The 8,836-nt window shown below is 37.1% G+C and overlaps 1 long non-coding RNA gene across 1 annotated transcript; it reads right to left on the bottom strand.

Annotated features, from left to right (window-relative positions):
- Positions 1 to 232: 232 nt before the first annotated feature.
- Positions 233 to 5,851, bottom strand: LOC107311127. The gene is made up of 3 exons (XR_001553875.1): positions 5,776 to 5,851; positions 5,471 to 5,624; positions 233 to 1,779 (listed from the first exon to the last, which is right to left on the bottom strand). It is a non-coding gene; the product is annotated as an uncharacterized LOC107311127 (long non-coding RNA).
- Positions 5,852 to 8,836: the final 2,985 nt, after the last annotated feature.

Raw genomic sequence — 8,836 nt, 5'->3', positions numbered from 1 at the left:
GAGTCTTAATCTGGGCTTGTTCAAAATTCCAAGGCCAGTTTTTCTTTTCTAATTCATGCGTAACATTTCTCACATCTGCATGGTATTTTGAAATATTGTATAGACATTTTTGCTACAGTTCAGTTATTGGAGGTGAACACAGATGTAAGAAAATATATCCCAGTGCATGCACCAGAAGTCTATGCGAGTCTACTTATTTGAGTATAATCAGTACAACATCAAATGCATAAACTGTTCTGCATGAATGAAATTTCCTGTAATTTTATTGTGTCCAGCTAAAAAAAACTAACAAGCAAAAATTCTTCCACTGAAATGAGGAGTGCTGATTTTAGAGAAATGGAAGATATTAGAATTGTAGTATTTCACTAAAATAGTTTCCTCCTTTCTCTTTATTCTGTCTTTTTATTGTTTACTTAAAATTCTTAGTCTGAGATTTATATGGACCACTTAATCATTCTTCATGGAATATCTGGTCTCCAATTCCTTGGGTTTTCAGCCATATGGGATTACTAGCTGCAAGTTTAGTGAAAAAACCCACATGATTCCCAGAGAACTGCTTTGTCAGTCTTGTGAAATGTCACGAAGACTGGTCAATTTGAAGTTAAAACTTTTTCAAACAATAGAAATAACTTAAATTAATTATTCAAATAATAATAATGCATAGCAGTCCTTCTAGAACCACTTGGGTTTGCTGATGTGGACTCTTACTTTCTGCTGCCAGAAAGCATAAGTTATTGTTGGAACACAGTTTAAAAGAAATTTTGAGAAATAAGTGTTTTTTTTTGTTTTTGTTTTTTTTTTTAAAATATCAATTTTAATTTTCAAATGTAAGATATCCTTGACATCACATACTCCAATGACATAAGGAGCTTATGCCATCCAAAACACTGTCCTAATCCAGTCTGGCAGTCCAGAGAAATTGGCTTCTAGGCCTTGTCTCCAACTGCTGAGACATTCTATTACATAGTGTTCTTAGGAGACAGGATATAAAAAGAGGGCAGTACCCACCTATCATACACATACAGCATGGTTGGTGGATATAGCCCTATTCAGCTGAACTGGCTATTGAAATTATGGTCAGTTACCCTGAATCACTCATTGTACAACACTTTTCCAATGTGACCTGCTTTTTCACAACTGTCATCTTAGTACCTGTTGTGCATTCTCCTTGCTGCTCTCCTTCTTCCACAAGCCCTTGGTGAATGTGGGAGCTCTCTTCTCATGGTGCAACTGATGAACATAATAGTATTGAAAGTCCAGTACAACTCCAGATTTATGTACAAGAATCCAAGAATAGGATTCAAGACTCTCTCTCTCTCTCTTTTTTTTTTTTATTTTTTTTTTAAATATAATTAAAAACAAAGCAAAACAGCAAAAGAAAAAAACTGAGGAGAAATATGGTGGGTGTGAATAAAAATAAATGAAGTTTTGTGTTAGAGAGTTCCCTAGATTTTTTACATTTTACAGATTTTACAGATAACTTTTTGCAGTTTATGACCAGACAAATCTTTGGACTTGATTCTTCCCATATCGCATACATATGTTTGGAAATGCTTCACTGTACGGTTGGGCCTCATTACACTTTAAGAGCTGCAATTATACATTTGAGTCTATCATAGGCTGAGCTACCCTGGAATCCATTGATTTCAGGCATTCTGTTCCTTGAGGAGAGTCACACACGCCCTCTGAATGGAAAAATGTTATCATCCAGTTCATCTAATTCCTCTCCAGCACGTGTCCCAGCTGGTGATATAATCACAGATTGTGAGGTTGCAAGGTCTACAAAAGAAGAGGAAGAAATAATCAATTTTCTTTTCTCAAAGTACCAGCATGAGAAAGAGCATCAGTTGATTGTTGCATTATCTTAGATATCGGGAAGTACGCCTAGTATAAAGTAATTAACAAAGCAACAAGAGAGCTAAAGGGCACTTCAAAACTTATTATACTAGCAGAAATCAGTTTTTTTCTTCAGTAAAAATATTCACCTAGACCTGAGACATAATTACAGACTTTGCTGCTACCTATTCCAGAAGATCTCACTCTTAGAGGTCAGTCTCAAATCATGAACTACAGCATTATGTGTTTTTATTTATTTTAACCAGCCTCCTTTGTAACACAAATCCAGGAGTGACAATTAAGTCAGGAATAACTTTAACAGATACAATTCTGAATTTACTTTATTCTGCCATATGTAACACTTAACTCTAGTAAGTTTAAGATAAATAAAACATGGAATGTTTAATATGATGAACGGGTGATTTCTCATGCTTTACAGACTTTTCACAGTGGATTTTTATGGAATTTTGCTCATAGATTACAAAGCTAAGTAAAATATATCTCTGTTCTTGAAAGACGACATTTATGCATCTGTCCCATTATCTTCTGTAGCAGGCTGTAGGTCAGAAGAAAATTTACCTAGCTCACTCAATTCAGCTCTTCACCCCTCTTTCCTATTATTATGCCATGCCTTCTTTGCTGCTACAAAAGGGAATTAAGCATACTCCACTTGAGATGAGAAGCAAGAAATGAGTCCCAGATGAGATTGATGGCTGAATTCCTGATACATGCTGTGACAGAAAGGTTTCACTGGAAATAGTTTGGCAAGCTCTCCTAGAGATGTCAAGTATAACTCATCTGCAAATACATTTGCTGGTCTCACTGCAAAACTGAAACCACAAAGCAGTCCTGTGCAGAGATGCCTGGGCTGGCTCAGTAGTCAAGAGAGTATATATAGCTGCCATAGGATGCTACCTGCTTCTAAATATCAGCAGTGCTGAGAAGCTCAACTAACAACTACTTCACATCAGCTGATAGAACCAACGCATGTTACTACCTCGATGAGCATATGGATACAAAAGAAAAGCATTATGTCAAATCAGAGGAAACCCCCAAAACTGCATAAGTCCTTCCATTGGATTCTCAATTCTTTTTCCAGTTAATCAAACATGATAAAATGCTGATCAAGAATTATTAAAATCAACACTTAACTGGTTTTGTTTAAAGGCTGATAAAAACTGAGATTCTGCTTTATCTCAAAATTACAAGCACAAATAAAACAGTTGACATAAAGCAGCCTATAACACCATTAAAAAAAACCAAACAACTGTAGGTGCTATTAGCACGCCCTCTTGTGGAAGTGTAGAGCTATCTTTTGTTTTAAATCCGCTTTGTTATCTAAAACATGCCACCAGTTATCTTGAGTACTCTATACTCACAGTAGAAACAATTCAGATTTGTTGGCAGTAATATTCATTGAGCTCAATCTCCTTATAATCCAGCTTGCAAATGGCTGTCAACAGCTTTAATTTGTGCGTATCTGATTGTTTTATGTAGCATTTGGCAAATCTAATTTAAAACCACAGATCGCTTGTAAGCCCTGTTTTCCTCAGATGTCAATGCGTAACGCTGAACAGTTACTCATGACATCTGAAACCAAGTATTTCTTTTTATTTTTTAATACTGCATTCAGAGAACTGACAGAAAACTGGGACAAAAAAAAAAAAAAAAAGTCTGTAATTCAACCACAAAAAGCAAAGCATTAATGCTTCAGTGTTGCTACCTTCTCCTGTAACAGTTGCATTTGGGTTCATATTGATGCTTGCTTCTCCTGTGTAGCTTCCTGGACAAACATCTCAGTGTCTTGTCCATCTTGCTTAAATAGTGCCTCTATTGCTGTTGTGGCATACAAATCTTTTTACCTTCTGGGCCAAGTGAATGCTTAGAAAAACTGGGCATCAGTTGCCCTATCTCAGCCTTCTTATAGCACCAGTGGAAAAAAATCTTTTGGGTAACCTCCTTTCAGCAGAAGACAGAAATGCCTTCAGTAACTCAAGCCAGAGAAAAAAATAGCTTTCCTAAAACAAAATCATTTTGCAGCATTGTCTTGCCTATGCAATCTTTCAGCTATCCTTTGAAGCCATTTCAGAACAGAAGCGTGCTAGGAATCTCCAGGGCCATGACAGAAACACTACTGGGCCACTTAGAAATAAACATTGTATTCTCATCCCAGTTTATCTGAGCAGGCTCCTGGTCAATAAAATATTTACTTTTCTCAAAGAATTTAATAGCTATTTATTCAAGTATCTTCTATATTTTTATTTTCTGTGTGAATTAAGTAGATAAAAATAAACTTAAACAGAAAATGGTAAGCCTTCATTCAGATACTTATTTGTGAGGACAAAAGCAAGCACTGTACAGTCTTAATACAAATATATTTTGTAGATTGCTATCTACATAGGTAGCACTTTTTCCTTCAAGCATTCGGAGCTGTAGCCTATTGAAGGCTGTTTTCTATTGATAGCCAGTTCTGAATAACTGTTGCTCCTAAGTCTTAACAGCTCACTGTTTCATTCACACTTTGATTCATTAAAATACAAACTCAGCCCCCAAAATGGAAACCTGAGCTTTTCAAATAAAATGTGTGAAGAGCCTTAAAATCCAAATGTATTAAAAATCCTATTCATAAAGCCACTGGCAAGTTTGCAGCTCTTTAATCTATAACTTCTAATTTAGTAAAGTTCCAAGAGTACAAAATAACACCTTTCCAGAACAGTTTATTCCACAACTGAATCTGTGCGATACTATTTCTGGATACCACAGAACAAAACATGCACCCTTGTTTGTTCACTGCTGCTTCCTCAAGGTTTGCAAAAAAATGTGAAGTGATAAAAGCATGGCCTTTTCTTGTAACTTGCTGCAGTGTTTTATACCTGACTTGAGCAATGCATGAACATAGTGGCTGTGTCTCTAGCTTACTCACAGCCTCTTCAGCCTACCATTTGTTATGCAAACGTACATTGCTCCTTCCCATAGGTGCATCTGCACCCTGCTCAAGCACATGCGAAAGAACAAACATTGGTCCACTCTAATAGAGCCTGTAGCATGTATTCTTGCCTCTGCCTACTTTCCTAACAATGACAATAATAACAGTGAATTCAACTTGAAGAGTCCAACACCGTAAGTAAGTTATTAATTACAAAGAGTGAAATTCCATTTTCTTTAAGAAAATATCACTTAATTTTTTATTATGGTATTTAAAATCAAACTTACAGAACTAAGCATTAAAAAAAAAAATCCTATTCCTGGATAGTTTGAGTCTTAGGACTGATTCAGTGTATCAAATTCCTTTTTTGGGTCTATACATCCTTAAACAGAGACAACTTCTCAGAACAGAGGACAGGATAAGCATTTCCTTTCTTGTACTCTACAGATAAAAAAGATCTACCTATATTTTATAATCTGGGCTCCTAACTTCGGTAACTAATTATTAAGAATGATCCCAAATTCCTGAATCCAAATCAATATGAATCTTCATTTAGTACTTCAACAAGAAATAAATAAGTAATAGAAACTCCTTCACAATAAAAACTCATCTAACAAATTTTCCTTCTCCCTAAACATTTTCTTAAAAATACTTTAACATAGTAACTGTTTGTTAATTTTAACATTAAGTTTTAACCTTACTTCCCACCTGGTATTACATCTCCTTTCCAAGAAGCTGGTGCATAATTACTTTCCAGGTCTGGTACAACCTCAGAGCAGCCTCTTCCTTAATTTGTCCTCTCGAGATGCTGTTCAATGCCCCAAGCCGAACCACAACCCTTCAGGAACAGGCATTACCAGCTCTGACAAGATAAGGAAGTGGAAAAGAAGGTGTACAATCAAGAAACATACAATTAGCGGAGCATCATAGCTAGGCTGGCATTTTACAGGTCACATAACTAAACTGGTTATCACAATGGAAAGCAATAATCAAAAATAAATGGAAGTGCTCACCTGTACCTTAGGCTCTCAGAAAAACTGCAAAGGTAAGGATCTCCAGAAAGAAACCCTTCCCCAGTGGCAGTCAGCCCTTTCATGGGATTTAGGAGAGGTGCAGCCAGGCTCCACCCCTTCCGGTAGCATAGCTGAATTGCCTTCACCTGTGCTCCTATGGCTGACTCAGTGCTTGCCTCAGGTGACCAATCAGTGGTTTAGGCTGTGATTCAACAGTTCCCAGGCAGAAGGAAAGGTCTCATGTAGTGGCAACATGCTTTGGCAGATGGATTTTGATCCTGGCCAAACGTGCAACAATCCATATGCTTCACCTCACAGGCATATAGCACTAACTACCGAGCAGATTCCTAATGCACCATTGGTGATGAACAGCAGTTCCCAAAACCTGTGGTGCATCATCAGCTTTTCATGGTGCAGTTGTTGCACAGTAGCAGTATCCAGAAGTGCAGCGGAAGGTCAAATGTTGCTCACTGCAACACTGACATGACGATTAATGTCTGCACTGACCACAGATGATTTACATTTACTTTACACCCATGCAAACAGAGATATGGCCAGCAGGATTTGATGCTGCTGAAGCATAATCATTTTGGCAGGTTTGTACTTGTGTCATCTGGAACATGCAGCATTTGAGACCTGACTGTTGTAATCATAAGAATGTTTACTGCTCCTTGTAGAAAAAAATAAAATAAAAATAAAAATAGAAAAGAAGATGCCTATAATTTACTTATATTTTCTTAGTTACCCCCAGAGTGGCTAAAGCTAAATATCAGCAATGAGAGATAGAAGATAATATGTTTTCTGAAAACGTGGCCAACTTGTTCAGCCTCCTATAAACAGTCTACAAGAGTTGGTTATAATGTCACTCTGTTTTTACCTAAGTCCATGAATCCAAACTTCAGTAGCCTGTCATCTGAATCATGTTGTCTCAAGGTCTCAGTAACCTGTGCTTCTGACTCACTTTGTCTCTCTTGTCAAGAAGAGTTGGGCTCTCAACCTTGCACTGTCCTCTGGGCTAATTTTGCATGCATCTTCTGCCTTCAACCTGCTCCAACCAGCAACAGTATAAAACCTGAAAGTTAGTAAAACCTATCTGTGCTTTTGTCTTTCAAATATTTTCCTGCTTCTTGTTCTGAGAAGCTGTGATATTGCTTTAGCACTGCTTCTTCCTGGCCTTGATTGATTAGAACCAATAAAGACATCTTTTTTTTTACCACCCAGATGAAGTACAGAGTTCATAATACTTTTACATCTAACAATTCTTTTTGCAGGTTCTACATGTTGGTTATCTTTCTGATATAGAATAAACTTAGAGACTTTTTCTGCCTTACAGCCCCCAAAAAAGAGAAATGTAATTAAAGTGTATTTTCTAGAAACCTGCTCTGCTCAACGATGAAGCCAGACCTCATTCCTCACATTCTCTTTGTTTCATTGTAATAGCAAATAAAGTGGGCTGCAAATATCTTTACAATTGTTTTATATTACTTGGATAGACAGTTTTCTGACTGTGCCAACAAATGGATGCTTAGCCCTCGACCAGTGAAAGAAATAACATTTCTAGTCGTAATTGTCTGCAGGTGAAAGAGCAAGAAAAAAATAAATTGATAGCCAAACTGAGCTCCCTTAAAAAAAATTAAGGGCTCAACTCTTCTCACCCTGAAAAAGAAATAATAATAATAATAATAATTTCCCCCTTGTAGCCTGTAACACTCAGGGCTGTAGCTTAGCCTTTGAAAACAGCACAGCTTGCCACTGACACGGTACAAGGAATATTGCCCTTCAACCTAAAAACATCAGCCAAGTTCTGGATATGTGTGAACAGAAGAAAGCACCCTGCAGTTGTTTATTCTTCCCAAGTGCCTCCTGCAGCACTGATCTGCAGAGGTCCTGCCTGTGATGTGTGCGAATGGGATCATTTCTATCTTGCAGTAATCGCTGTGGTATGTTGGAACAAGAACTCATCATGCTCTTAAGACCGCGAGTTCTGGTCTTAGATTTCCATATTTTCCAATACTCATATCTCAGCACTGCAGGGGAGAGAAAAAAAGTCAAAAATCACAGTCTCTTACGTGCTAAATGTCAACATACAGTTCAAGTATCTCCCCAGCCACTCATAGTTTGTGGAGTTGGAAATGTCCTGTATTGACACCACAGGGGGAAACACTACAGAGCAATTTTCAATAGTATTCATCATTCATCACTCTCTCAGTCAATCTCTGAATCGCATCTCCATATGTATCTGTTTTATCAGTGAAAAACAGTTAAAGCATTCCTGTAATGAAGGATATAGGTCCACAGTTCTGACACTTAAAAATATCAAACACTACCATCAATATAATTGCAGCAAAATACACTGTGTATCTGAAAATGAAAATAGGTGGTTGTGTGAATGCTTATTTTCTATTTGAATAATCATCAGTATGTCCACATGCTAATCTACCTTTCTGACCATCAATAAAATGTATCAGTGGAGAGAACTTCTAATAAAATTTATTTAATGTCTTGTTTCTAAAAAGAGAGAGCGATCATCTTCGCCTGCACTACATAGATACGCTAATTGTGGCATGGAAAAGAATTATAGCAATAGAAAGTAAAAATTCAAAAAATTAGTGACCAAATCAAAATTTAGAATAGAGATGTTTCTATTCAGTGACATATAAACGTTTCCTCAGGTGGATATGACATTTGGGTGCATTACATGCTATTTGAATAATCAAAAAACACAAGCCTACATTTAAATCTTGTTTATTGACCTGTTGCCCTCAGAAGAAAAAATAAATGCATTTTTATCCACAATACGAAGATTTCATTATACTCAAAATATGATTTACTAGCTGGAGAGAAGGATGTAAAAAGATTCCATCCTATAGCTTGTTTGTGCCAGTCAAAGAACGGTGCTGGGTAATGCATTATTCTGTGTGAACCATCAGTGGGAGAGAGCTGGGGCTTGCATCAAGGCAGGGCTGCCTAATTAACACTTCTCACCTTTGACAGAAACCATCTGGAGACTTGACATCGCAAAGCTCCTCTGCACTCAGTCCTCTCCCACGGTCCCTTGTAA

The sequence above is a fragment of the Coturnix japonica genome, chromosome 3, assembly GCF_001577835.2.
Source record: "Coturnix japonica isolate 7356 chromosome 3, Coturnix japonica 2.1, whole genome shotgun sequence".
Taxonomy (NCBI): Eukaryota; Metazoa; Chordata; class Aves; order Galliformes; family Phasianidae; genus Coturnix; species Coturnix japonica.
Note: the sequence above shows the minus strand (reverse complement) of the source record. Positions and strands in the feature narration are given on the sequence as shown.